This window comes from Budorcas taxicolor, chromosome 1 (assembly GCF_023091745.1).
Source record: "Budorcas taxicolor isolate Tak-1 chromosome 1, Takin1.1, whole genome shotgun sequence".
Taxonomy (NCBI): domain Eukaryota; kingdom Metazoa; phylum Chordata; class Mammalia; order Artiodactyla; family Bovidae; genus Budorcas; species Budorcas taxicolor.
In genome coordinates, this window is record NC_068910.1 from 171610157 (window position 1) to 171636597 (window position 26441).

The window sequence follows — 26441 nt, forward strand, 5'->3', positions numbered from 1 at the left end:
TTCCTTTCCACCAACCTGACCTGTTTATTGGCTTTTGAGCAGCGAGCAGCCAGACACCACACACCTTGCAGTAACATATCGTTCCAATTTTAGTATATGTATTGTCGAAGTGAGCACCTATTTCACGGTTTTAAAGTCTTTAGAATACTGCCTGACACCTAATAAATATGGAAGCAGCATTTTCAGCTGTAAAATTGGAGAACTGGACCCAATGAACTCAGAATCCTTTCAATATAAAATTCATAACCACTAACATTGTAAATCAACTATACTCAGTATAAAATAAAAAAACCCAACAACTCACAACCTGCTTGAGTTCAAGTCCTAACTCCACCATATGGGATTTCTCAAGGTCAGGAACTGGCCATACCTGGCTCAACTTTGTCCACTCCAAAAGGCCTGGGCCAGTACCTGACACATAGTAGGTACTCAGGACATTTTGAATGTGTGCATGAACTGTTTGGTGGGGATCCTATAAAGAGGAGTAAGGACTTGTTATAGGGACTTCTCTGGTGGTTCAGTGGTTAGGACTCTGTGCTGCCAGTGCAGGGGAGTGGGTTTGACTCCTGGTTGGGAAACTAAGATCCCACATACCACTCTGTGTGGCCAAAAGATGTAAAATAAAGATTAAAAGAAGACTTGTTATGAATCATAAGTGCTGCTCTAACAGCTGGACTAACTGCCCAGGAAGGGCCCTTCATGAAGGGGATGAGGCCTTCTGTCCTAACAGCTGGATTTGTGGTCTTGAAGAGCTCTGACGCCGTGAAGAAAAGAGAACCAGAATTCGGGGGACCCAGAGAAAAAGAAATTTGTGAGGAAACTCACAGTTCTCTATGATGTGGGCCTTGGAACAGGGAAACTGGCTCCAGCTGACCTGGAACCCAGCTGTCCAGCAAAATGGTAAAACTAGTGGCCCTGCTCTACTCTGTTGTGTGCCTTGGGGCAGAGCACATGCTATGTCCGACAACCGATGTTAACAAGCTGGTCAATGAATGTTAAAGCATTTCTCACAATATGGAGCGAAGGGATGGCTGCGGGCGTGCTCAGTCGCTTCAGTCCACGTCTGACTCTTTGCAACCCTATGAACTGCAGCCCACCAGGCTCCTCTGTCCATGGGATTCTCCAGGCAAGAATGCTAGAGTGGGTTGCTGTGCCCTCCTGCAGGGGATCTTCCTGACCCAGGGATTGAACCCACATCTCTTGCATCTTCTGCATCGCAGGTGGGTTCTTTACCCTCTGAGTCACCTGGGAAGCCCAGAGATGGCTAGTTGTTGTTCAGTTGCTCAGTCGTGTCTGACCCTTAGTAACTCCATGGACTGTAGCATGCTGAGCTTCCCTGTCCTTTCCCAGGGATGGCTAGATGCATCTCTCAATATATTCTCTCTTCCTTTCTAAGGAAGTCAAAATATGTAATTTCTTCACAGAAATGTTTAGTTATGGAAGTGCTTTGAACATACCTTTCCATTCGCAGAACACCCCTGCAGGGCAGAACCCTTCCTTCTGCCAGTTTTGGAGATTTGATTCAGAGTGGTTGCTAAGACCTCCTAACTAGTTGATCTCAGATTTGCAGACTGTGAATCTTGTTGTTTTTCTCTCTCCTTTGCCTCCCAGCGTGCGCAAATCTCCAAGATTAACATGAGACCTTTCGGATGACTGAATAAGGAAGAAATCTGGAGAACGTATATGTGGGGTGCTTGTGATTATGGCTCCAACGTTCAAGCTGGCACCATTGCTACTGTTTACTGGAGACAGAGCGCGAGGACCCAGCACTGGCTGGCACAGCTGCAAACCCTGGAAGGTGTTCAGGTCACCCATGAGTGAGGCGTTTAAGAGGGTGCTGGCTACTGAGACAAGGTAGATGTTGAGGTCACAGTAGGCAAATTCTTCTGTAGGAGGGAAAGCGCTAGTTTTTCAGCTTGTTGCAAGATCTTGATATTTAATGCCTTCATAAAGAAAAACATAACTATATCACAAATTTGTTTCACAAATGTATTTCCCAAATGTTTCTCAATATAGTTTCTTTTGTAATGCTGTGAATTTTATTTTATGCATTTAAAAACCTTAAAGTGATCTATACTTTTACTAGGCTATCAAATGACGCAAAATAGGTTAAGAATTCTTGAGCTGGAGGGAGATTATATGTGAAACTAACCAAGTTTAAGCTTCAAGGTCTTTCACTTTACCATGGTTTTCTGGACTCTGTTCCTAAACTCCTATTTGTCACTTTTTATTATTTTTTAAAATGATTCCAACATTTGTACATGTTTCACACTCCACAGTACAAAACTTTTATCCACGAAGCATTTAGCTTGGTAGTGGGCACATAGTAGGCATTCCATAGCAATTTTTGGTAAATAGGTTTTGGGAAATTTATTATTCTTTTGGTATTAAATCCACTGTGGTTTATTATACTTACTGATGTTCAGATTTTGATCTTTTTTTTTTTTTTTTTGCCAGTAAGAACCTCTTCAATTTGGCTTGTTGTTTAGTCACTAAGTCATGTCCAACTCTTACGTGATGCCATGTACTATAGACCACTAGACTCCGCTGTCCATGGGATTCTCCAGGGAAGATTACTGGAGTGGGTTGCCATTTCCTTCTCCAGGGGATCTTCCTGACCCAGGGATTAAGCCTGCATCTCCTGCACTGCAGCCAGATTCCTGACCACTCAGCCATCAGGAGGCCCCTCAATTTGGTAACTGGGTCCTTTTATAAAATTGTATCTTATAGAAATATAAAATGCACATAGAAAATGTACCTATCATTCAGAGTATAACTCACTGAATTTTCACAAATTTGGTTCTGGGAAATTTAAATCGTCCTTGAAATGTATCTTGAAATCTTGCAGACCACAGCTTGATCTCTTCCACTCTCTGTGAGGGCTAGGGTGTGGGTGGTTGGGGTACGGACTGACTACAAAAGTCAGCTTGGAGGGCCGAGGGAAGAGAAAAAAAAAAATCGTGACGGAGAGAAAGCCCTGGAGGAGAATGTGTGCAATTGCTTCTCATTTGGGGCCTCTAGCAGCACAGACATAGGTGTCTCTAGAGAGTATCCTCTTAAGTTTTGAAGGAAGATTTGAGAACTTGGTTTGAGGATATGAAGCCCAGCATCAGTGGAGAGATCTTTTACATTTCTTCACAAAATCTTCACCAGGCAACTCCATACCCCATGCTGAGCATTGTCCCAGGTGCTTAGGGGCTATAAAGTTGATGCAGGTATAGTCCCTGACCTTGAGGAACTCCCAGTAACTGGGTGCTATAGTCAGGATTTGAACCCAGGCCTTCTGACTCCCTGTTCTGTGTTCTAAATTAACACTATGTTGTCCAGTTAGAAAATGCACAAGTCAGCCTGGAGCAATCAAGAAAGTCTTCTAAGAAGAGGTGTCATTTTTCAGCTGAGTTGAATTCAGTAAGTGAACGAAGAAGGAAGCCTGTTCTAGGGAAACTAAACAATATGTTCAAAGGCTCAAAGGTGTAAGGTGAGAAAGGCATATTCAAGCAACTGCAAATTATGGGGAATGGCAAAAAGTAACAATAATAATGATGAAATGAGGGTAAAATATGCATAGGAAGTGGGAGGAGATGAAGCTGGGAAATAAAGTGGGGCCCAAACCATAAAGACTCCAAGCTACTTTGCAATGTATCTCAGTGGCATTGATCAGTGGCTGATGTTTCAGGTAGGATGATGGCTTTATCAGCACTGTGATGCGGGGTACTGGGGGATCTTCCAGGACAATGTTTCCCAAGCCTAGTCGTTTACCTACTAATGTAACCATTTTTTCTTCTTTGAACCCACTTTTTCTCTAGCCTTCCTCACCATGGTAAATGGTACCCACAGATTTCTGTGCCTTGGGTCAAATATCTGTTAGTCATCCTTGATTCCTCCTTTCCTGCACCATCTCCATCCAACCCATCAACAGTTCTTTCTGTTCTGCCTCTAAGATGCTTTCCAAGTCTATTCATTGTTCCCCACAGCCATCATCTCTGGCCTGGATGACTGTATTTGCTTTGTCATGAGCTTCCTGCCCTCTTGCAGTCTAGACTCTGTGTGGCAGCTAGAGGGATCTTCGGGAAAAATCAGATGTCAAAGCCCTCCTTCAGTTCAGTTCAGTTGATCAGTTTAGTTCAGTTCAGTTCAGTCGCTCAGTCGTGTCTGACTCTTTGCAACCCCATAAACTGCAGCACGCCAGGCCTCCCTGTCCATCACCAACTCCGAGAGTTCACCCAAACCCACGTCCATTGAGTCAGTGATGCCATCCAGCCATCTCATCCTCTGTTGTCCCCTTTTTCTCCTGCCCCCAATCCCTCCCAGCATCAGAGTCGTTTCCAGTGAGTCAACTCTTTACATGAGGTGGCCAAAGTATTGGAGTTTCAGCTTCAACATCATTCCTTTCAAAGAACACCCAGGACTGATCTCCTTCAGAATGGACTGGTTGGATCTCCTTGCAGTCCAAGGGACTCTCAAGAGTCTTCTCCAACAACACACTTCAAAAGCATCAATTCTTCGGCGCTCAGCTTTCTTCACAGTCCAACTCTCACATCCATACATGACTGCTGGAAAAACCATAGCCTTGACTAGACGGACTTTTGTTGGCAAAGTAATGTCTCTGCTTTTGAATATGCTATTTAGATTGCTCATAACTTTCCTTCCAAGGAGTAAGCATCTTTTAATTTCATGGTTACAATCACCATTTGCAGTGATTTTGGAGCCCCCAAAAATAAAGTCACCCACTGTTTCCACTGTTTCCCCACCTATTTCCCATGAAGTGAAGGGACCAGATGCCATGATCTTCATTTCTGAATGTTGAGCTTTAAGCCAACTTTTTCACTCTCCTCTTTCACTTTCATCAAGAGGCTTTTTAGTTCCTCTTCACTTTCTGCCATAAGGGTGGTGTCGTCTGCATATCTGAGGTTATTGAGATTTCTCCCGGCAATCTTGATTCCAGCTTGTGCTTCTTCCAGCCTCAGCATTTCTCAGTTGCTCAGTCATGTTCAACTCTTCGCGACCCCATGGACTACAGCATGCCAACCTTCCCTGTCCATCACCAACTCCTGGAGCTTACTCATACTCATGTTCATCAAGTCGGTGATGCCATCCAAACATGTCATCCTCTGTCATCCCCTTCTCCTCTCGCCTGTCTTTCCCAGCATCAGGGTCTTTTCCAATGAGTCAGTTCTTCGCATCAGTGGCCAAAGTATTGGAGTTTCAGCTTCAGCATCAGTCCTTCCAAAGAATATTCAGGACTGATTTCCTTTAAGATGGACTGGTTGGATCTCCTTGCAGTCCAAGGGACTCTCAAGAGTCTTCTCCAGCACTACAGTTCAAAAGCATCTATTCTTCAGAGCTCAGCTTTCTTTATAGTCCAACTCTCACACCCATACATGAGTACTGGAAACACCTAAGCTTTGACTAGACAGACCTTTGTTGGCAAAGTAATGTCTCTGCTTTTTAATATGCTGTCTAGGTTGGTCATAGCTTTTCTTCCAAGGAGCAAGCGTCTTTTAATTTCATGGCTGCAGTCACCATCTGCAGTGATTTTGAAATGCAAGAAAATAAAGTCTTTCACTGTTTCCATTGTTACCCCATCTATTTTCCATGAAATGATGGGACCGGATGCCATGATCTTCATTTTCTGAGTGTTGAGCTTTAAGCCAACTTTTCCCCTCTCCTCTTTCACTTTCATCAAGAAGCTCCTTAGTTCTTTGCTTTCTGCCATAAGGGTGGTGTCATCTGCATATCTGAGGTTCCTGATAATCCTCCCAATAATCTTGATTCCAGCTTGTGCTTCTTCCAGCCTGGCATTTCACATGATGTACTCTGAATATAAGTTAAATAAGCAGGGTAGCAGTATACAGCCTTGATGTACTCCTTTCCCTATTTGGAACCAGTCTGTTTTTCCATGTCCAGTTCTAACTGTTGTTTCTCGACCTGCATACAGATTTCTCAGAAAGGAGATCAGGTGGTCTGGTATTCCCATCTCTTGAATAATTTTCCACAGTTTGTGATCCACATAGTCAAAGGCTTTGGCGTAGTCAATAAAGCAAAAGTAGATGTTTTTCTGGAACTCTCTTACATTTTCGATGATCCAATGGATGTTGGCAATTTGGTCTCTGGTTCCTTTGCCTTTTCTAAAACCAACTTGAACATCTAGAAGTTCACAGTTCATGTACTGTTGAAGCCTGGCTTGGAGAATTTTGAGCATTACTTTTCTAGTCTGTGAGATGAGTGCAATTGTGTGGTAGTTTAAGCATTTTGGGGCATTGCCTTTCTTTGGGATTGAATGAACACTGACCTTTTCCAGACCTGTGGCCACTGCTGAGTTTTCCAAATATGCTGGCATATTGAGTGCAGCACTTTCACAGCATCATCTTTTAGGATTTGAAATAGCTCAACTGGAATTTTATCACGTCCTCTAGCTTTGTTCACAGTGATGCTTCATAAGGCCCACTTGACTTTGCATTCCAAGATGCCTGGCTCTAGGTGAGTGATCACAGCATTGTGGTTATCTGGGTTGTGAAGATCTTTTTTGTATGGTTCTTCTGTGTATTCTTGCCACCTCTCCTTAATATCTTCTGCTTCTGTTAGGTCCATACCATTTCTGTCCTTTATTGTGTCCATCTTTGCATGAAATGTTCCCTTTGTGTCTCTAATTTTCTTGAAGAAAACTCTAGTCTTTCCCATTCTATTTCTTTCCCCTATTTCTTTGCATTGATTGCTGAGGAATGCTTTCTTATCTCTCCTTGCTGTTCCTTGGAACCCTGCATTCAAATAGGCATATCTTTCCTTTTCTCCTTTGCCTTTAGCTTCTCTTCTTCTCTCAACTATTGGTAAGGCCTCCTCAGACAACCATTTTGCCTTTTTGCATTTCTTTATCTTGGGGATGGTCTTGATCACTGCCTCCTGTACAATGTCACGAACTTCCTTCCATAGTTCTTCAGGCACCCTGTCTGTCAAATCTGATCCCTTGAATCTATTTGTCACTTCCACTGTATAATCGTAAGGGATTTGATTTAGGTCATACCTGAATAGTCTAGTGGTTTTCCCCACTTTCTTCAATTTAAGTCTGAATTTGGCAATAGAGAGTTCATGATCTGAGCCAAAGTCAGCTCCTGGTCTTGTTTTTGCTGGCTGTACAGAGCTTCTCCTTGGCTGCAAAGAATATAATCATTCTGATTTTGGTATTGACCATCTGCAGATGTCCATGTGTAGATTCTTCTCTTGTGTTGTTAGAAGAGGATGTTTGCTACAACTGTTGTGTTCTCTTGGCAAAACTGTTAGCCTTTGACCTGCTTCATTCTGTACTCCAAGGCCAAATTTGCCTGTTATTCCAGGTAGCTGTTGACTTCCTACTTTTGCATTCCAGTCCCCTATAATGAAGAGGACATCTTTCTTTGGGTGTTAATTCTGGAAGGTCTTGTAGGTCTTCATAGAACTGTTTAACTTCAGCTTCTTCAGCATTACTGGTTGGGGCATAGACTTGAATTACTGTGATATTGAATGGTTTGCCTTGGAAACGAACAGAAATCATTTTGTCATTTTTGAGATTGCATCCAAGTACTACATTTCAGACTCTTGTTGACTATGAGGGCTACTCCATTTCCTCTAAGGGATTCTTGCCTACAGTAGTAGATATAATGGTCATCAGAGTTAAATTCACCCATTCCCGTCCATTTTAGTTCACTGATTCCTAAAATGCTGATGTTCACTCTTGCCATCTCCTGTTTCACTACTTCCAATTTGCCTTGATTCATGGACCTAACATTCCAGGTTCTTATGCAATATTGCTCTTTACAGCATCAGACTTTACTTCAATCACCAATCATATCCACAGCTGGATGTTGTTTTTGCTTTGGCTCCATCTCTTCATCCTTTCTGGAGTTATTTCTCCATTCTTCTCAGGTAGCATATTGGGCACCTACTGACCTGGGGAATTCATCTTTCAGTGTCCCATTTTTTGCCTTTTCATACTGTTCATGGCAAGGATACTCTCAAGGCAAGAATACTGCAGTGGTTTGCCATTCCCTTCTCCAGTGGACCACGTTTTATCAGAATTTTCCACCATGACATGACTGTCTTGGGTGGCCCTACACAGCATGGCTCATAATTTCATTGAGCTAGACAAAGCTGTGGTCCATCTGTTGAGTTTGGTTAGTTTACTGTGATTGTGGTTTTCATTCTGTCTGCCCTCTGATGGATAAGGACAGACCCTCTTTACATCCCTTAAAAAACAGCTTCTTGTTGTCCTTGGAACAAGATCCAAGCTCCTCATGGTGGCCATCAGAGTCCCAGCCCATCTCCAGGAATCTCAGACTTAGTTTACTCACCCTCCTGTTTGCAGGTGCTGGCCAGCTGGCCCTCTGACGGTTTCTAGGACTTGCCAGATTCTTCCTGACTAATTATTTTGACTTCTATTTCCTCTTCCTAGAACATCCTTCCTTGAGTGATTCTGGTCACCTACTTCTCGTCCACTTTCCAGCCTAAATATAATTTTTAGAGGGGCCTCCACATACCTCTTAAAGTTATTCATTATCACAGCACATGGTGCCTTTCTGTCATAGTTCATTAGAAATAAAAATAAAAGAGACCTCCCTGGTGGTCCAATGGTTAAGAATCTGCCTTTCAATGCAAGGGACACAGGTTCCATCCCAGGTCAGGGAACTAAGTATGATCCTACATGTCATGGGGCAACTAAGCCCAGGTGCCCCAACTACTGAGCCTCCAACTACTGAACTCAAATGCTCTGCAACCAGAGAGTCACATACTGCAGGAAAGATCCTGTGTGATGCAATGGAGATCTCATGTGCTGCAACTAAGACCCAACATAGTCAAATAAATTAATTAATGAAAAAATTAGTTAAAAACATATAATCTTTCCCACCTAAATGTGGTTTATTATGCTTACTTATTTGAGGTCTGTCCTGTCCTGAGAGAATGCCTGTCCTTCACCATGGTGCCCCTTGGCCTCCCACAGGGGCTGGAGACTGGAGAACTCGATAAGCATTCGTCGACAAAGTGACCGAATGAACAAACCAGTGTAATTTATTCTTTCAGAGCAAGGCTTCTTTCTTGTTTCTCTCTCTCCTTCTAATAAGGGAAGTGATGCTAAGTGGAAAAACAAAAAAACCAGCTTATTCCCCCTAGTCTCCTCCTTTTCCTTGGCCACACTTCACTTACTGGCTATGAAGATAAATTTCTGATGCTATTTTTTCCCCTAAGGCACTCTTCAATGTGCTGACTGCTGAGGCCTAAGGTGACAGCTTATCATCAAGTCTAGGAGGTGTTGCTTGCCCCTGCCAGTCAGAAAACACCAAGTCAGAGCAAGAGAGTGGAAATGAAGTCAGCCCGTTGTTCCATGCAAATCCCAGAGTAGAAGGGATAGGAGAGCCCGTCTTGGGCTCAGCTCCTTTGTTGTATAAATGAGCAAACTGAAGCTTCAAGAAATCAAGGAAACAAAATCTTGTCCTGCTTCTCCTGACTGTCCCCCCATCACCACCTCTGCCTGCCCCTAGTAAGAGCCTGGATCTGCATGAGGTCATCATCCTGTGGTCTGTTCCTCGCAGGGTCTGTTCTGCAGAGATGCAGAGGGCCGTGTTGCCAACAGCCTGCTTGTCCTTCTTGAGCAGCTAAGGATGCCTGACATCTCGGAGAGTCCTCCACAAATCTGGTTCCATTTCCATGAATTTAATGAGACTTTGTTTTCATTCTCAACCCAAGTCGTGCCCTAGAGGTTAATGATGTTTCTAACTCTGTGACTTACAGTGTAGGTGTACAACTTTTCTTCATGAATCTTTAACTTACTTCTTGCAAGATCTGAGGCAGGGACACTCCAGGCAACTTGAGAGTCTCACATGACTCGAGTGTCTCATGGACCTGCAGGTATTCTCTGTTGAACTCCCACAACTAACTTGAATTAGTTGTCAAGATTAAAAATTGGGTAATTTTATATAATAATCTGAGATTACAGCCTCTCCTGGAAAAATACAAATACCCAGCAGTTCTGGGCCACAGTTCTTCATGGTAATAGTTGACTGGAACTGGGGAGAGGTCGCCCCACGTAGACCTGGGGACACTCCCTCTTTTAACGCAGAGTCACCCCCACTCTCAGTTGCCTTACATACAGCTGGCTTCATTCTCTTACCTGCTCAACTGTTACTTGTGTGTGTGTGTGTGTGTGTGTGTGTTTTCTTTTGAGTGTGCAAGCCCTAGAATAGCTTTCCCACAGAATTCTGGATCCTGAGGTCTACTGTCACGGTCATGATGATATAGACCTTCACACAGCATGTCCCAGCCTCGGTCATCCCAGGGTGAAAACAGCTCCCAGGACCACGGCTGGTGCTCTGCACTGGAGTGTGGTTATTAGGTGCTTTTGCCAGAACAACTGTGAAATCTACAGCAAAAGTTAGTCCAGAGGGATTTGGGGGAAGGATGTGGGAGAAACTCAAGATAAGGTGTTAACTATATTAAATTAGCAAAAGGATAGGTTCAGAGAGACTTCCCCCCCACTCCTGCCATGCTCATTTACTGAATATTTTTAAAGGTCTTACTATATTCCCGGTACAAAGAGCTAAAAATATAGGTCATTCCCATCTACTTTCTTCCATTACTATCTGCTTACGGTCCTCCCACTCTTCTGACATAGCTCTCTCAAAGGGCATTCACAGTCTCTGCCATGGACTGAATTGTTCCCCCAGCCACTCACCCAAATTCACATTTTGAAGACTTAACCTCCAATGTGATGATATTGGAGATGGAGCCTTTGGGAGGTAATTATGTTTAGGTGGGATCATGATTGTGGGCCACCAGATTGGTGAGTTTATAAGAAGAGATGCTAGAGAGCCCCCCTGCCCACAACCCACACACTACTATGCTGTGTGAGGAGACAGGAAGAAGAGAGCTGTCTGCAAACCAAGAAAGAGCTCTCACTAGAACCTCACCATGCTAGCACCGTGACCTTGGATTTCCAGCCTTCAGAATTGAGAGAAAATAAATTTGTGTTGTTAAACCACTCATCTATGATGTTTTGTTAATTTGGGTATTCTGCAGCCCGAGCTGACTGAGGAAGGGGGAAGTTCCATCCTTGATCTTATCCCTTTTGCTCTGATGCTTTTTTCCTGGGAAATTTCATCTTTTTCTAATGGTTTCAAACTCTTTCCTGAGCTCTAAACCCATATCTCCATTCCTCTGTGTGTGTGTGTGTGTGTGTGTGTGTGAAGTTGAGTCATGTCTGACTCTTTGAGACCCTATGAACTATAGCCTGCAAGGCTCCTCTATCCATGGGATTCCTCAGGCAACAACACTGGAGTGGGTTGCCACTCCCTCCTCCAGGGGATATTCTTGATCCAGGGAATGAATCCGTGTCTCTTACGTCTCCTGCATTGGCAAGCAGGTTCTTTGCCACTAGCGACACCTGAGAAGCCCAGCACCAACATCTCCACTCACAGACATGTAAGCCACAATGACTCAAATAAACCACTGCACTTCTGCCCATGAATTGATCTCCCTCTTATGATTTTGCTTATTCTTGTCACCCTTGAATCTATCTTTCAACCTAGAAACTTGAAGTCATACATGATATATTCATTAGATGGTTGTTTTCTGAGCACTTACTATGTGCCAGGAATTGGTTTAAATGCCAAGGGTACAGTAATGTGCAAACTTCCCCGTCCTCATGGGGCTGCCATTCTGGGGGGCTGCTCCTGCCCCCACATCACGTTGGTTTCCATGTCCTTGGTGCTTAAAACCTCTTCAGTCGGATCCTCCCCATTCCCCTGTCCCTCACCCCTGCTGCTTTCCTCATCCTCTCATCACCTCTTACCTGGATGCTTCATGGCTTCCTAACTGGCCCCTGATACCAACCCGCTGCCACCAGCCACCAGGTTGACCTAGAAAAGATCAAAACTACTCCACAGCCAAAGACTCTATCTCCCTTTCCGCCAAGGAAAGGAACCCTATTGTTTGGCTTAAGGCACATTTTCTTTTCTGATCTGGCTTTTTCTGACTTCTCTAGCATTTTTCCTATGAAGTATACAATATATATGGACTAGTACTTATGGTGTAAATAATCAAGGTGAACGTTTTACCCTTCCCCGAACACATCAGGTTCTTTCCTGATGTTTCATTATCTTTGCATTCACTGTTCCCTCAACCAGCAGGGTCCTTCCCCTACCTCTTCTTGGCCTGAAGTTTGAAGAGCCGGTTCTTTTTTTAAAAAGTTATTTTGGCTGTGCTGGATGCAGCCAGCAGACTTTGTTGCAGCACGCAGACTTCTCTAGCTGAGGGTATGGGCTTAGTTGTGGCATGGAGGATCTTAGTTCCCCAGCCAGGGATCAAACCTGTCCTGCCTGCACTGGAGGCACCAGGGAAGTCCCTTGAAGAGCCACTTCTGATGCTATGTTCTTTCTGAAACTTGCTTAATTTTTCAAGGTTGTTTTCAAGGCTAGTTGCTCCTATGCCTTTCCTCTTCCCTTCCAAACTCCCACAGAACTCTGTTGGTGTACCATTGAAATGCTTATTGAATTCTACTCTTATTATCTGTCTACCTGCTTTGAGGACAGGATCCATGTCTCTTTCTAAATCTCAACACCTGCATCTGCCACATCATTACTAAAGATGCAATCTCCCATCTCAAAGAAACTTTCTCCTGAGAAGCCAGGCCTGGGAGCACACATCTGGGAGTCCATGTCAATGCTGTCTACTGTGAGATTTGTTCCTAAGTATCTCAAAGTGTTTGCTGATTTGAGAAGAGGAACTTTTTCTCATTACACCTTTTAATTCGCTTCTTCTGGTGGGTTCCATAGGACTGTGCATTAGTTTCCCACGGCTGCTGTAACAATTTCTAAAAGCTTGATGGCTGAAGACAACAGGAATCTATTCTCATGGTTCTGGAGGCCAGAAGCACACAATTGGTACCGCTGGGTGGAGATGAAGCTGTGCGTGGGGCTGCTCTCCCTCCAGAGGCCCTGTGAAAGGATCAGTTCCTCAAGTCTTCCAGTTTCTGGTGGTTCCTGGTGTTCCTTGATTTGTGGTTGCATCATGCTAATCTTCAGGGTCACATCCTTCTCTGCTTTGTCTTCATATTGCCTTCTCCTGTGTGTATGTGTAACCTCCCTTCTGTGATATAAGTGATTGTATTCAAGATCTACCTGAATAGTTCAGGATCAAATCCCCACCCCAAGATCCTTAATTGAATCATATATGCAAAAATCCTTCTCCAAGTAAGACATCTATTAAATTCCAGGGATTAGGACCTGATATCACTGGGGGCCATTACTAGGCCTAGGAAAGAATGTTCCAATGTTGGTGTGTTCAGGAACTTATAGTGTTTGTCTGAAGAGTTGCCTTTTCTTATATAGGCAATTAACAGTTTTGTGTTTTCTTACTGATTCAAAGAATTTTTTTCCCCCTGGCTGTGCCATGTGGCATGTGTATCAGAGCTCCCTGATCAGGGGATTGAACCTGCACCCTCCTCCATTGGAAGGTGAAGTCTTAACCTCTGGACAACAAGGAAAATTCCTCAAAGAATTTTATTCTTCCTTTTCATTTTCTCTCCCACTTTCTGTGTACCACCTTCTTTGCATTCTTCTTCTTTTTCTTCTTTTCTACTTTACTTTGGTCTTATTTTCTTATTTTTAAATAATTCAAATAATTTTCAAATAATTCTTTTCCTTTTGTGTTTGTAACAGCTTTATTGAGACATGATTCACATACAGTTTACCATTTCAGTTGTAAAAGTCAACTGAAACTATCACCCTTGGTGGCTCAGTGGTAAAAAATCTGCCTGCCAGTGCAGGAGACACAGGAGACAGACATCAATCCCTGGGTTGAGAAGATCCTCTGGAGAAGGAAATGTCAACCCACTCCAGTATTCTTGCCTGGAGAATCTCATGGACAGAGGAGCCTGGTGGCCACAGTCCATGGGGCCACAAAAAGTCAGACGTGACTGAGCATGCATGCATGCAGCTACCATCACAATCCATTTCAGAACATTTCTCATCACTCCAGATAAAATGCTACTTATCCTTGAGCCATCCGTCCTCAGTCCATACCTCCCCGCAAGCCAAGTCAAGGGTGCAACCTTACTTCAGCTTTTCTTCTTTGTTTCAACCTTCTGTCTCTCATTTCTGCTTCCTGAGATCTTGTTCCAAATAAACTACTTACATGCAAGCCTGTGTCTCAGGCTCTGTCTCAGGGAAACCCAGAAGACAGTTTTGTCTGACAAAATAAGTTGGTAGCCTTTTTTTAAAAAAATTCTATAGTAGTTATTTTTTCTTTTTTATTTAAATTTTTAATTTTTGGCTGTAGCATGTGGGATATTAGTTTCCCAACCAGAGATAGAATCGGGGTCCCCTGCATTGGAAGTGCAGAATCTTAACCACTAGACTGCCCCAGAAGTCCCTCATACTTTTCTTGGTCACTGTAGTCAGGACTTTATTTATTGTCACTTTGAAGGACTGGCTTTTAGTTTTACTGATCATCATTAATTTCTACTGTTGTATTTATCATTTTTTCCTGCTTTCTTTGAGTTTGCTGTGCTGTGCTGTACTTAGTCACTCAGCCATGTCCGACTCTTTGCCGCCTTATAGACTGCAGCCCACCAGTCTCCTCTGTCTATGAGATTCTCCAGGCAAGAATACTGGAGTGGGTTGACATTTCCTTCTCTACGGGATTTCCCCAGCCGAGGAACCAGGGTCTCCTGCATTGTAGGTGGATTCTTTATCAGTTGAGCCACCAGGAAAGCCTCTTTCTTGAGTCAAAGGCTTCCTGAGTTAACTCATTTATCTTCTTAAAATGTTTTAATATATGAGATATTCCAAACACCCAGAAAGCCAAAAAACACTCCCCATTAATATATATGTAATTAACATCAATGTAACTAAAATCTGGGAACAATTCTGCACTTAATTCCAGTGTGTGGGGATCTGGGAGGGGGGTTTCCCACACCAGAACAAAACTCTCCAACACCAACTGAGTGTTCAGCAATTCAACACAATTCTTATACTCTCTACTTGGAAAGAGCATCAGATTCCACAGGTTAAGGAATTCAGTGTCATAAGAATGCCCTCACCACCCCCATTGCTTCAGATGCTGCTTGTGACTATAGATGGGAGTTTCAACACCTTCCTTAAGTTTGATTAATTTCCTAGAGCAGCACAGAACTCAGACATTTCACTTACTAGATCACCAACTTATTATCAAAGGCTATAACTCAGGAAAACCCAGATGGAGGAGATGCATGGGGCAAGGTATGGGAAAGGGCTCAAAGCATCCTTGCCTTCTCCTGGCACACCACTGTCCCCCAATCTCCACGTGCTCACTGATGTGGAAGCTCTCTGAACCCTGTCCTTTGAGTTTTTGGTTGGTGGTTTTGTCGCTTAGTCGTTTCCGACTCTTGCGACCCCCAGGCTCCTCTGTCCATGGGATTCTCCAGGCAAGAATACTGGAGTGGGTTGCCATTTCTTTCTACAGAGGATCTTCCCGACCCAGGAATTGAACCAGGGTCTCCTGCATTGCAGGCAGATGATTTACCAACTAAGCTATGAGGGAAGCCCAAAGGCTGGCTTGTCAGGAGTGGGATTCGAACCCTTGCCTCCAGAGGAGACTGCAATTGGAATACAGTGCCTTAGACAGCTTGAGTCTTTACAGGGGTTTCATTAAGTAGTTATGATTGATTAAATCATGGGCCATTGACAATTGATTCAAGTTTTAGGCACCCCCCCTTCCAGGAGGTCAAGGGGTGGGACTAAAAGTTCCAACCATTTAATCCTTTTGTTGTTATTCTCTGGTGAGAAATCTCCCATCCTCAGGTGACCCAGGGACTTTCCAAAAGTCACCTTATCAACATAATAAAAGACATCTTGATAGCTCTCAACACTTGTGAAACTCCAAGGGTTTTAGGAGCTCTGTGCCAGAAACTAGAAGGAAGATCAAATATATATTTCTTTCTATAAATCACAGTATCATACCTAGATTTTAAAAATCAGGTTTTTTCAATCTTATTGACTAAAGACTTCTTATTTATTAATAAAAGCATTTACGACTACGCATTTCCATACAAATATGACATTCATTGCACCTTGATTTTTGTTGTTTGGATTATCTTTTATTTACCAATATTTTGAATTTTTCTTGCAATTTCTTCTCGTATTCATACATTATTAGAATGATGTCTTTAAAATCCCAAGTGTATTTTCTCCCTGTCTTTTCATATTGATCTCTAATTTTATTGCTCTGTGGACAGAGGATATTAAATCTATTTTTTTAGATTAGTTGATATTTCTTTTATTGATTTGGAAAAGATGCTTATGACATATTGTTGAGAGAAAGCATCATGTTAAAACTGATTGTACTGGGCAGAAACAGTGTGTACATGCTTGCAGGAAGAAAGGGAATTTAAGCCCAAATATTTATCTGCCAAATAGTTATAGCCAAAGTGAAAGGAGACTATGAAAGGTGTTTTTTTTTAATGATTCATTTCACTTCTTGAACCTTCAATAATTTCTGCAGTGAACATATATTCTCTTAAAAAATTAAAAAACAGTTGAGTTTTTAAAAAGTATCTTTCCTTGTGAAAATAATCTCTGCCATTCAAAAAACTTAAAAACAGAGAAATGTGTACTATAGAAAGTTCTTTCTCAATTTCTAGGCATACAGAGCATGTGTTTATTAATGTTGAAAATGGTATTATATGTAAATATATGTATTACTTATGTATATACAGATATTCCTACAACTTGCTTTCATCCCTTAAAATTACATTATGGAAACTTTGCTTCGATATAGCAGGCTGACCACATGGTTTACACACTTATCCTCCTTAAATCTCACTGAAATGACAACACAAAGTTATCCCTAAAGAGACCAAATCATGAAAATAATTCTTGAAAAGAGTAATGAAAAATAAAATGTAAAGAGTCTCAGGAAATGGTGATACCCAGGAAGGTAGGGAGAGGTGGCAGGGGGAACAAATATATTATATTTGGGGGAGCAGATAACCTCCACTTCCTTCTTGACTGCAGTCAAGAGTTTATTCTTTAGAAAAATGGATCAGGGATGCTCTTAACTTGGGGATACCAGACATGAAAATGTCTCCAGGATTTAAAAAGTGAAACAAAGAAACATTGTAGAACAATACACATGTACTAATCCCTTGTATGAATTTCCTTAGTGGTTCAGTGGTAAAGAATCCACCTGTCAAAGCAAGAGATGGGGTTTTGACCCTTGGGTCAGAAAGATCCCCTGGAGAAAGAAATGGCAACCCACTTCAGTATTCTTGCCTGAGGAATCCCATGGACATAGGAACCTGGTGGGCCTCAGTCCATGGGTTTGCAAAAGAGTCAGACATTACTTAGGGACTAAAAAACAACATTAGGCCCAGTAAAGCTTATGGAATGTTGATGGGAGTTTTTCCAGCTGGCTTTGAACCTTAGAGAAAGAAAGGTCTTGAAGCATTCTTGCCATAGGCTACACCAGTTCACACTGCCACCAAACGGCTACTGAAAGTGGAAGTGTTAGTCACTCACTTGTGTTTGACTCTTTGCGCCCCCCTGAACTATATAGCCTGCCAGGCTCCTCTGTCCGTGGAATCCTCCAGGCAAGATTACTGGAGTGGGTTGCCATTCCCTTCTCCAGGGGATCTTCCTGACTCAGGGACTGAACGCTGGTCTCCTGCACTGCAGGCAGATTCTTTACTAAGTTACCAGGGAAGCCCTAGTCTTAGGTATCATCAATTATTCATTTTTCTCTTTGCCAGTGTGGTGGGAATAAATGTATCTAGCTCACGCAATGTCTATTATTAGTGAGGTTGAGGGTCTTTCCATATTATACAGTCATTTGTATTTCTTTTATAAATTGCTTATTCTCTTCTGTCATTTATAAATTGAATTGTTAGTCTGTTTCTAATGATAAGTAAAATGTTTTAAGATGTGAGGATGTCTTTTTATGTGTCATAAATATATTTGGACACAGTTTTAAACAGCTCTTCTTTGTGTGTGTGTTCACAGCTACGATTTATTATAATAAAAGGATGCAAAGCAAAATCGGCAAAGAGAAGAGGTACATGGGACAGAGACCAGAGGAAACCAGGTGTTGGCTTTCAAGACTTAATTCCATTGGAGTCACTGAACCCATTAAAATTTCTCCAGCCACAAATTGAGACAACAGGTATGAAATGTTGTCTACCAGGGGAGCTCATTAAGACTCAGTGATCAGGGTTTTTACTGGGAGTTGGTCGTGTAGGCACATGCTGCCAGAATTCCAGACTCTTAGAAGGAGGACAAGTATTCAGGGTAAGCCTCACTGTTGGCACGATGAAGCACTCTTGTTGAAAGAATTATTTTCTAGTTATTTTAGTGCTGTTAGTGATGCTGAGTGTGTTCTGGGATAGTCACTAATCTACCAAGTCTACAAATTTACACCAGAAAGAAAGAATGTAGCAAGCTCTTTCTGAGTACTTCTTCTCCTAGCAATGTGTCCCACACTGGCTTAGTATGGATTGGTAAAATATGAAAATTCTCCTACTCAGGCTCTTAAATCTTTGAAAGCAGAGACTATATTCTTGTTAACATTTTTAGTAAAAAGAGCAAAGCATTTGAATCATAATTTTTCCTTTTTTTATTTTTTCATCGAAAATACAAGTTACATCGAACATACGACATATATAATTTTCTTTATTGATTAAGAGTCCTGTGAGCTTTTGGTCTTCAGAATTAACTGCATTCAGTGGTAGGTTTTTGTGGCCTCTTTGAGTTCTCTGGCACCAGAAGTTAAGAAATGCTGAATTACCTGGTCAGTGAATAATAGGATAAGAATTAGAGTAGGTAATGAACAGCTAACCTCTATAGTGAAAGTGAAAGTCGCTCAGTCGTGTCCAGCTCTTTGCAACCCCATGGACTATACAGCCCATAGGATTCTTCAGGTCAGAATACTGGAGTGGGTAGGTGTTCCCTTCTTCAGGGGATCTTCCCAATCCAGGGATTGAACCCAGGTCTCCCACATTGCGGGCGAATTCTTCACCAGCTGAGCCACCAGGAAACCCACCAGGGAAGCCCCCAGAGAAGCCCTGAGCCTCTATAAGCAGCAACAATGTGGCACTGTCCAACCTGTGCTACATGCATTATGTCCTTTATTTCTGAAAACAACCCCATGGGACAGGTGCTACAACGACCCCTATTTTCCAGATGAAGGAATAGGTGCTGGGAGGGCAGTCAGATCGTCCAGGCTCATGTGGTTACCTGGGCAAGAGCAAGTCTTTGAAAGCAGGCAGGCTGTGCTCATCGGCCACACTTGAATCCATTACACACACACACTGCCTTCTGAGCGCTTTGTTTTATTTTATTTTGATTTGATTGTCTTCACCTTTGTTTTTTCATTTAAACCCATGTGGTGTAGATCTTAGTTTACATGGCATGAAAGTGGGAAATTAATGTAAAGACTCTTGGCGTGTTTAACACTGAACTCTCCAAATAGCATTGGCCATATGTTTCTAAGAGATTAAGAATCACTGAAAATATTCTGTGGTGTTTCATGTAGCCCTAAGCAAGAACTGAAGTCAGATTTTGGAATAATTATAATTTTGACCCATACCCAGAATATGGCATATATATATATACACACATATTAATATATATGTATACATATACATAGGGCTTCCCTGCATAGAACAAAATATGTCAGTCCCCAAATCAAGGAAGAACCAAAGAGCCTCTTGATGAAAGTGAAAGAGGAGAGTGAAAAAGTTGGCTTAAAACTCAACATTCAGAAAACAAAGATCATGGCATCTCATCCCATCAGTTCAGTTCAGTCACTCACTCGTGTCCGACTCTGCGACCCCATGAATCACAGCATGCCAGGCCTCCCTGTCCATCACCAACTCCCAGAGTTTACTCAGACTCATGTCCATCGAGTCAGTGATGCCATCCAGCCATCTCATCCTCTGTCATCCCCTTCTCCTCCTGTCCCCAATCCCTCCCAGCATCAGAGTCTTTTCCAATGAGTCAACTCTTTGCATGAGGTGGCCAAAGTACTGGAGTTTCAGCTTTAGCATCATTCCTTCTAAAGAAATCCCAGGGCTGATCTTCTTCAGAATGGACTGGTTGGATCTCCTTGCAGTCCAAGGGACTCTCAAGAGTCTTCTCCAACACCACAGTTCAAAAGCATCAATTCTTTGGTGCTCAGCCTTCTTCACAGTCCAACTCTCACATCCATACATGACCACTGGAAAAACCATAGCCTTGACTAGACGGACCTTAGTCGGCAAAGTAATGTCTCTGCTTTTGAATATGCTATCTAGTTTGGTCATAACTTTTCTTCCCAGGAGTAAGCGTCTTTTAGTTTCATGGCTGCAGTCACCATCTGCAGTGATTTTGGAGCCCAAAAAAGTAAAGTCTGGCACTGTTTCCACTGTTTCCTCAGCTATTCCCCATCTGGTCCCATCACTTCATGGCAAATAGGTGGAAAAACAATGAAAACAGTGGGAGACTTTATTTTCTTGAGCTCCAAAATCACTGCAGATGGTGACTGAAGCCATGAAATTAAAAGACGCTTGCTCCTTGGAAGAAAAGCTATGACCAACCTAGACAGCATATTAAAAAGCAGAGACATTACTTTGCCAACAAAAGTCTGTCTAGTCAAAGCTTTGGTTTTTCCAGTAGTCATGTATGGATGTGAGAGTTGGACTATAAAGAAAGCTGAACGCCAAAGAATTGATGCTTTTGAACTGTGGTGTTGGAGAAGACTCTTGAGAGTCCCTTGGACAGCAAGGAGATCCAACCAGTCCATCCTAAAAGAAATCAGTCCTGAATATTCATTGGAAGGACTGTTGCTGAAGCTGAAACTTCAATACTTTGGCCACCTGATGATAAGAACTGGCTCATTGGAAAAGACCCTGATGCTGGGAAAGATTGAGGGTGGGAGGAGAAGGGGATGACAGAGGACGAAATGGTTGAATGGCATCACTGACTCAATGGACATGAGTTTGAGTAAGTTCCAGGAGTTGGTGATGAACAGGGAAGCCTGGCATGCAGCAGTCCATGGGGTTGCAAAGAGTCGGACATGACTGAGTGACTGAACTGAACTGAAACAGTAACTTCTTTCAGTCCTACAGTCTTCTCTCAGAATTCTAGCTGTGCACAGTCCTGTATGGGGTTGTCTTTTGTCCTAAGGTCTTCATCTTTGGACTTTCCAGACTGGGGAAAGGTTCAGTTCTCAGCTTTCAAGCGACAAAAGGAGGTTTTACTACTCTATCTGTAGTTAACACATTTTTTTTTCTTTTACTTCTGTTTTCTTTTCCTAACTCGCTCATTTAGCACATCAAGTTGCTTCTGAAGAATCGAGACAATCTGTATGCTGAGGGATGTTCAGTCACCTCCTGAGTGGCAGGTCTGGCTGGCACAGTGATGTTGAGTCCAGGCTCCCTTCCAAAGGCATTGTTATTTATAGGAGAATGTCCACTGAAGCCAAGGATCAATGCTGCTGGAACACTAAGAAGCCAAATAGAAGTAAACTGCTCATCTTAAAACCCAAGTTCCAGACTTCCAATAGGGAAAAGTAAGCAAGTCAGCAATCATCTCCCTAGAAAATAATGATAAAATGAGAACAGCACCCATTTCAGGGCTCTGGAAATTGACTAAAGGCAAACAAGCTGGAAAGTGTTTTGTTTTGTTTTTTCTTCATAAAGAACTTCTATATCTTATTAAGAATAATGGAGTTCTTTGGCATTCTTGCCTGGGACTGCTCCCAGCCAGTCCTGTGCCAGCTCAGTGAGAAGGTTCTAGCAGGACTGGACATACTGAAAAAGCCTGCAGCTTCAGTCCTGGTGCTCATTAGCTCAGTCATGTTCAACTCTGTGAGAACCCATGGACTCTAGCCCACCCGGTCCCTCTGTCCATGGGATTTTGCTGGCAAGAATACTGGAGTAGTTTGCCATGCCTTCCTCCAGGGGATCTTCCTGATCCAGGGATGGAATCTGCATCTCCTGCATTGGGAGGCGGATTCTTTACCACTGAGCCACCTGGGAAGCCGTTAATGCTGGAGGGAGTGCAACTGAGTTTCGGTAGAAAACCCAGCCCTGGTTGTGTTAAAGGAATGATCCTGGTGGCAAGTGAACAAGGAAAGCCAGCAATTTGTTGACCTGAAGCTGCAGTCCAGGAAAAAGCAATATTATGGGCGACAATCCAGGCATTGAATAGGGAGATCCTAGAAATGAGACACTACAGAGCAGCTTGAACAATTACCCCACATCCCCCAGCTGTCTTCTGAGCATGTGCAGGGCAGGGTTGTGGGGGATCAGAGGTGATACAAGCTATTCACCCATCCCCAGCTAACTGATGTCATGAACTTGCAGAGATGTGGATGGGCATGAGAAAATCTTACTGGGTTGATAGAAATGTTCTAAAACTGGATTGTGGTGATGTTTGCTCAACTCTATAAATTTATCCCAAATCACTCATTTTATACTCAAAACAGATTATAAGGTATGTGAATTATATATACATCAATAAATCTGTTAAAAACATTCAAGTTCTAATAAATGCCTCTAAGAAATGTTTTATTTTCTTTTGGTATATTATAACACTTCAAAATTAACTTCTGTCAGACAATAATTAACTATTTATGGCAATAGATATTGGTCATCTACAATGAATTCTTCAGCACTCTGTTCTGCTAAAGAGCTGAGAAGACTTTAAATACCTAAGATCATCAATACACAAGGCTCACTTGAAAACCATATATTAAAAAAGATGTAAGCTCATAATGTGTCAACATTTATTAAGCTTGAAGTTTGCTGCAGAGGCTAATAGTCATGCTATTTAAATTGGACTACCCTCAAGGAACATACACTGTTACAGTTGTAACTTAACATAATACTATGTTAAAGGTAAATGTTATATTAGTATTACTGGGGTGGGGCTGGGGAAAAAAGATGCAACCAATAATACTTAATAAATTATAAAAGACCACTCATTACTGAATGTAATCCTTATAACAACCTTGCGGGTTTTGACAAAGGGCCAGAAAACTTGTTCAAGATTACATACCTCATGCCAAAGCTGAGATTTGAATCCATGTGGTTGATTCTCAAACAAATGTTGGCAGGGATCTGGGTAACTGGTACTCATACACCATTAAGAAGGGTATGAACTGGTAAATTTTCCAAGGAAGATAACTTGGTCATACCTATCAAATGGCAACTGCATATGGTTTTTGCCTGGAATTTCATTTCTAGGATGTTTGTATTATAGGAGAAAAGGGCATCCATAAGAAATTAGTTAAATTAGACCCAATTTATAAAATGGAATCCTATTTAGTCATTAAGAAAGAGATGTATCTGAATATAGAATATGAGTAGCATTATCTGCAAGATACATTATTAAGCTAAAAAAAAAAAGCTGTTCCCCACACTTTTTGTATGCGTGTATTGTTTAAAAGGGACTGTCTGCCTAAAGAGATGGGGGAATTTTGAATACTGTCATGAAGCCAATTACACAATTTTAAACTGAGGTCTGTGGTTAATTTTTACCTGGTGCCTGTGGTTTCCATATTTGCAAGTAGCAAAGCAGTGAGATGTCGACTAGGATATGGGACTGCCTTGTAATAGTGACGGGTTTTATGGTATTAGTGTTGTTCAATTCAAGTTTGTGTGCCCAACACATAGTGAAATGTCAGCGTTTGGAGCAGAGAAAAAAGTCTGTTGAAGAACTGAGCAAGGAAGAATAGGTGGTTCGTGTTCAAAAGATCCAAACTCCGGCCTGGGTTTTAGGGAAGAAGTTTTTATGGGCAAAATGTGGGGGGAGGGCTGCAGAATGTATAACCCTCCTCTGATTGGTTAGTGGTGAGGTATACTAACAAGGTGGTGTTCCAGGAATCTCAGTCATCAGCCTGCTGGTTCCTACCTGTCTGGGAGTCCATGTGCCTGTGTTCAGCCTGAAGTTACCATCCTTCACCAGGGTGGGGCCTTAGTTCCTGTAGAAGACCTCAGAAATATGTATCAGATTGCTCTCCCCTCATTCTCCACCCTAGCCCACGAGCAGCTAGGACCTTGGCCCATTACTGCACTGGTGTTGCTTTCTGCATCCCCTCGCTTCCCTAATGAGTAACTGAATCTGCCCTTTGGAAATCAGGGAAGGTCTAAGAGGCCGAAGCCTTTCTCCTAAAAACAGGAAAAGGGACATGGAAAGGTCTTTGTGCTCAGGGTTTTATTAGTTAGAAGGAATTCTTCCTAACTTTTCTTCTTACATTCTGGAAGCACTTTTTTCTGATTTGGCCCACCTACATCTTCACAGTTAGAAAGAAACTTAGAAATATAGTAGCTCAGTATTTAATAACAGCAGGATTTCAGTCTCCTAATGAGTCTTATCATCAATTTTGTGGGCCACAATTAATATTATTTCAATCATTAAAAATATAAAAATTAAGTGATATGTAAAAAACAAAGTATCAGACTACATTGTATATAAAAGGCTGCATTTCATACTTGGAAACTTTGCATTTTACAATATGTTTTCTGTGTACATATGTGTATTTGTGTGTAGCATGTGAGTTCATGTGTGTATGTGTGTGGCCTGCATATGCATGTTTTTTGTGTGCACATTTTTGTGTGTGCTATGTGCTTATGCATACATGTGTCTATGTGATGGTTTAAGTGTATTATTTACTGTTGTTGCTGCTGCTAAGTCGCTTCAGCTGTTGCTGCTAAGTCACTTCAGTCGTGTCCGACTCTGTGCAACCCCATAGAGGGCAGCCCACCAGGCTCCCCCTTCCCTGGGGTTCTCCAGGCAAGAACACTGGAGTGGGTTGCCATTTCCTTCTCCAATGCATGAAGGTGAAAATTGAAAGTGAAGTCGCTCAGTCGTGTCCAACTCTTAGCAACCCCATGAACTGCAGCCTGCCAGGCTCCTCCATCCATGAGATTTACCAGGCAAGAGTACTGGAGTGTTGTTCCTGGGCTAAAAGCTTTAAATCTATTGTCCTAGTGCAAAATACCTTATTTTGTGGGTAAAGAAATGGAGGCTCATACAGGCTATGTGACTTGCCCAAGATGAGTAACAGGGCTAGGATTCCTGCTCATGTGTCTAGACTTACAGGTTTCCTCCTTGCTACATCTTATTTCATAGATGCCTCTGTGGCCAGAGCCACTGAAGGACTTTGCAGAGTGGAAAGGTAATTGGATTTGCTTTTCTGAAAGAGCATAAGGAATGATGTGCTGGATGGATTGGAGGGACCATTGTGGAGGCTAGAACTCTCGGGAAGGTTTTATATCAGCCCTGATGAGAACTTGGGACTCATTACACTAAGGCATTTATTTGCTCTAGGCTTGCAGAGGAGGAAAAAGGTGTGAAATGGATTAAGAGGGCAGCCATGACAGGGCTGGGCTTCCCTGGTGGCTCAGGTGGTGAAGAAGAAACTGCCTGCAATGTGGGAGACCTAGGCTCCATCCCTAGGTCAGGAAGACCCTCTGGAGAAGGGACTGACTGGCTACCCACTCCAGTATTATTGCCTGGAGAACTCTATGGACAGAGGAGCCTGGCAGGCTACAGTCTATGGGGTCAGCAAAGAGTCAGACACAACTGTGAGACAGATCACTCACATGACAGAATCTGGTGATGAATTTGAATTTGAAGTGGTTTAAGAGAAAGAGTCAAGAAGTTCCAAGTTTAAGGCTGGGGTACCTGGATAAATGGCAGGGCTGTTTGCTAAAACAAGAGAAAATAGGAGCGGGAGCAGTTTCAGGGGCAAAGATAATGAGGATATCTTGAGATATCTTGGGAAGCTTTGAATACAGACTTCCAGAGGGGTGAGAAATCCAACTTGGGACGTGGGAGCGAGCTCAAGAACGGAGTCCCTTACCTGGGTGTCATGTGAAATGATAACTGTGAAATGATCTCTTTTTTGGGATTTGCCGGTGCCTACCCCTGAGTGTGGTTTCCAGGGTTTCTTATTGGAAAGCCATGAGCAGAAACTTCTCACGGCACATCACCTCAATCAAACGCCACAGAAATGCAAAATGAAACCACTGGGGACACACCCAGAAACCAAACCATCAAACTCCTCTCAGAAGCTCTTCCTTTATTTACTTCTTTGGTTTCCATTTGTACCAGAATAATAAAACAACTCTTTTTTTTCTTTTACTTGGAACCTCTTTATTCAGCCACCGGGGACTTCCCTTTTGTGGGGGCAGCACCCATCCCAAGGACTTACCCCAGAGACCTCAAAACAGAAGCAATTGCATTTCCACTCGAACTGCTCTTTCTCTGTCTAAGGAATCTTCCTCACCAACAATCCTGCTAACCATTTATGGGAAACTTGGCCTTGGGGCTCCATTTACAGATATTAAATTCACAGTGAAACTGTAGAAGACTCTCATTCATTAGAAATTCCATTCATGCTCTCCAAGCTAAAAAACAGAAACCACATTTTGGGTTGTAGAAGTAGCCACTTTAAATGAC